The sequence below is a fragment of the Paramisgurnus dabryanus genome, chromosome 23 (genome assembly GCF_030506205.2).
Source record: "Paramisgurnus dabryanus chromosome 23, PD_genome_1.1, whole genome shotgun sequence".
Taxonomy (NCBI): domain Eukaryota; kingdom Metazoa; phylum Chordata; class Actinopteri; order Cypriniformes; family Cobitidae; genus Paramisgurnus; species Paramisgurnus dabryanus.
The window spans coordinates 2,817,803-2,822,249 of record NC_133359.1 but is presented as its reverse complement, the minus strand read 5'-3'; the positions used below and the strand labels follow the sequence as shown (position 1 = coordinate 2,822,249).

The 4,447-nt window shown below is 45.1% G+C and overlaps 1 long non-coding RNA gene across 1 annotated transcript; it reads left to right on the top strand.

Annotated features, from left to right (window-relative positions):
- Positions 1–2,338: 2,338 nt before the first annotated feature.
- LOC135768128 (uncharacterized) lies at positions 2,339–4,447 on the top strand. The gene is made up of 3 exons (XR_010542084.2): positions 2,339–2,543; positions 3,246–3,352; positions 3,432–4,447. It is a non-coding gene; the product is annotated as an uncharacterized lncRNA (long non-coding RNA).

Below are 4,447 nucleotides of genomic sequence, written 5' to 3'. Positions count from 1 at the left end.
CGGAGCCGGCAGAACAGGAAGCCAGGGCGGAGCCGGCAGAGCAGGAACCCAGGGCGGAGCCGGCAGAGCAGGAACCCAGGGAGGAACTGGATACCAAGGTGGTGCTGGTGGTATCAGGAACCTGGGTAGAGGGAAACAACAGAGAGAGGCCCTCTGGGCCAGGTTAGGCAGGGCAGTGAGTTCGATTATAGTCATTGCGAACCAGACAGTGAGGGCAAGGAGCTTGGGGACAGCCATCTTGGGATCTGCAGTGAATTCAGTACTGGCCATAGTCTTGGTGACACTAAAGAGTCTCTGTGGCATCTCGGTGGCTACTCTAGCTGGCCAATGTGGCACAAGGGGCTCACTCGGCACAGATGACTCACTCGGCACAGATGACTCATTCGGCACAGATGACTCACTCGGCACAGATGACTCACTCGGCACAGATGACTCACTCGGCACAGATGACTCACTCGGCACAGATGACTCACTCGGCACAGATGACTCACTCGGCACAGGGGACTCAGAAGACTCACTCGGCACAGGGGACTCAGAAGACTCACTCGGCTCAGGGGAATCAGAAGACTCACTCGGCTCAGGGGAATCAGAAGACTCAGGGGAATCAGAAGACTCAGGGGAATCAGAAGACTCAGGGGACTCGGAGGACTTAAAAGACACAGGAGACTCACTCAGCTCAGGAGGAACAGAAGACTCGGGGAACTCAGAAGATTCATAGGAATCGGGGAACTCAGAAGATTCAGGGGACTCGGGGAACTCAGAAGATTCAGGGGACTCTGGGAACTCAGAAGATTCACTCGGCTCGGAGAATTCAGAAGATTCACTCGGCTCGGAGGACTCGGGAGATTCACTCGGTTCAGAGGACTCGGGAGATTCACTCGGCTCAGAGGACTCGGGAGATTCACTCGGCTCGGAGGACTCGGGAGATTCACTCGGCTCGGAGGACTCGGGAGATTCACTCGGCTCGGAGGACTCGGGAGATTCACTCGGCTCAGAGGACTCGGGAGATTCACTCGGCTCAGAGGACTCGGGAGATTCACTCGGCTCAGAGGACTCGGGAGATTCACTCGGCTCAGAGGACTCGGGAGATTCACTCGGCTCAGAGGACTCGGGAGATTCACTCGGCTCAGAGGACTCGGGAGATTCACTCGGCTCAGAGGACTCGGGAGATTCACTCGGCTCGGAGGACTCGGGAGATTCACTCGGCTCAGGGGACTCGGGAGATTCAGGGGACTCAGGGAACTCAGGGGACTCACTCGGCTCAGAAGACTCAGTAGGCTCAGATGATTCAGATGGCTCAGATGACTCAGATGGCTCAGATGACTCAGATGACTCAGATGACTCCGATGGCTCAGTGGGTATTACGAAGCTGGAGACCACAGGACGAGGGACCCCAGCCACCCGTACAGATACTAATGGGGCATCCAACAGGCTGGCGATGAGACATCGGAACCTTGGCAGTGCTGGAGAGTTCATCAATGTAGTTTGGTGAGGAGGAGTGTGTGTGGCAGTCATTTTGTGAGTTTGTTCGGGTATGGGAGCCATCTTGACAATGGGTGTAGGTGTAACTACTGCACCTTTAACAGCTGGAACAGTGATGATGTTGGCTTTCTGATAAATTGGAGAAGGTATGGATGTGGGAAACTCGAAAACTGGGGCAGGTTTAACAACAGCAAACTGAGGCATGGAGTGGGATGACGTAGCGGCCATCTTGTGCGCGGACGCTGACACAGGGGACACAGAATGCGAGAGAACAACGTCTGTGCTTACAGCGGATTGCTAGGTCTTGGGTCTCCTCCTCCGTTGCCGATGACGTGAGCATTGCGCTGGCTTACTGATGACTGGCTCGAGTGATCTTACAGTCTCTGCTGGTCTTTCGGCGGGGAACTCCCACAAATTCCATCGGTTACGGTTGTGCAGGTAACCGACGAAGCCCCAGAAATCCAATATACGCAGCCCGTCCACCTCTTGCTGCGGCACGGGTTCGTCGAGACATTCATTTAAATAATTCTTCAGTTCCGAGTCACTGAGGTCCAGGCCATGCGAAAGTGACCAGAAAGTTTGCGCAAAACTTCGAACAGGTTGCCCCTGTTGCCGGAGGGAAGTCAGGTCGGCGAGTGCGTTCCACCATTCTTCCTCCGTGGTGGGGGGTGAAACGTGCACTCGGACACTGCTGAGACGGAGCATAAGGACACAGAGAAAACACCGGGGAACTCGGGAAATCACGGGAAAGAGGAATTGCTGCTGGATCCTGAAGTGGTCGTTTGTTCTGTCACGGGTGAGAACCAGGTAAGACAGGATGAGGCAAGATGCGGATCCAAATGCAGTTTATTCCAATATATACACTCTAAAAACCGTTGGGTTATTTGTTTTACCCAATAGGTGGGTTAAACGTATTGGGTTGTTCTGTTGGGTTATTCCTAGCTTGTATTGGGTTATTTCCATAACAACCCAGAGAGTTGGGTTAAAATCGGGCTCACGTCACGCATTTTGAATTTCAACGGTTGACCGGTGCCACTGCTGAGTGCGGACAGACACGAGAGGTACGTTTTAAAATATATATCTCTGTGTAATGTTTTATTTTGCTACAAAGTGTCTTTAAGCTCTAACACACAGTAAACTATCAGTCACGTTTAAATAAGTGTACAAAAACGCTGTTGTCTAGTTTTTGTCCGTTACACCTGTTCCATTCATTAACTGTTATCGATGCCAAACGCGTTTTTAAGCCATCATAAACGTAGAGAGACATTGCAATTTATTTTAATACTAAACAGCACCAACAGCATGAGCCCTTACGAAAATGAATCATTTCTTTTTTTAGTAGTATAACGTTAGTTTCATGGCGTATTGATTGTCATATTGCTTTAACCATGCTTTCTGTAACAGACAATGTTGTTTTGTTTAAAGTGTAGTAAAAACCGTTTTTTAACTTTTGTAAGGGATGCAACCGGCTGTTTTTTGCTCCAAATATTTTTTTAGCCGGTCTGTGTTATAGACACAGAGCTGTAATATAAATGTGATTCTGAATGTAAATGTCTAAAGAAATGACTCGATGGCATTTTATTGTCGTCTTACTTCAGTATAATCCCTGATAAAGCGCTGCACGTCTACTACTGTATACTGTAACCCCGGTAACGGTTGAATTTGCAATTCAGCGCCATCTACTGTCAAAGTAGAGTATTTATTCAGCGTGCCAGATGTGTTTGCTTTGAGATTTAATTAATTATTATTTTCTTTAAATGTAGACATTCTTGGAGATGTTGCATTAAAAACCTTACAAAATGGCCAGCAAGATGGTTCAGCCTTCCTACAGTACCAAGAGGCAAAGCAAACATTTATTAATTTGCAACCTGTAAGTATCATTTATGACACTTGTTTTTTTTTAACCTGTTTATGTGTGCATATTTACATTGTGAAAATTCTGTCTTCAGGTCAGAAAACAAACATAATTCAGTATTTGGAGGAGGAGGTATGACGAAGACCCCATGTCCTCCTATGGGATGAATTCGACTAATCACAAGCCTTTGTTATCGTGGGGAGGCATGCATGGCCCAGGAGCAAGACCAGCAGTTGACATGTGCTTTAATATTTTTTTTTACATTTTATACAGAGTATCCCAAGCCTTTCACTACTGTTAAGTAGTTTCTGTAACACACAATACATTTTGTACCATGTGATGTTTCCTGAACACACTGTCACCTGCTTAAAGGGACAGTTCCCCCAAAAATGAAAATTGTCATAATTTTCTTCCTCTCCTGTCGTTACAAACCTGTACACATTTTTTTGTTCTGATGACCACAAAGGAAGATATTTTGAGTAATGTTTGAAACCAAACAGATCATGAGCCCCATTGACTGTCATAGTAGGAAAAAAGAATACTATGAAAATGAATGGGGCTCATGATCGGTTTTATTTTTTAAACATTCTTTGAAATATACCTTTGTGGTTATCAAAGTAAAGACTTATATACAGGTTTATAACAACATGAGAGGGAGAAAATGATGACAAAATGTGTGAACTATGCTTTTAAGCAGTTTTTAGTTGGATAAGATTGAGTAGAATTGTTTTGTTCTTATGTTTTTGTTTATTTATGTATGTATATATGTATGTATGTGTGTATGTATTTATGCTTCTATACATGTATGTATTTATACATTTAAATGCAGGTGCAAATGACTAAATGAAATTAAAGCATTATAAATGTATTTGTAAGTTTTGAATTATTTATTTATAAAGCAAATAATAGTAATAAATAATAATAATAATAATAATAATGGGGTTAAAACAGCATTGCAAAAATAACCCAACAAATTGGTTATTTCATAACCCAACTAATTGGGTAAAACTTTCTACCCAATGCATTGGGTTAAAATAACCCAACAATGGGTCGGTGCTATAGTAACCCACCATTGGGTTATTTATTGGGTTATTTTTAACCCAACTGTTT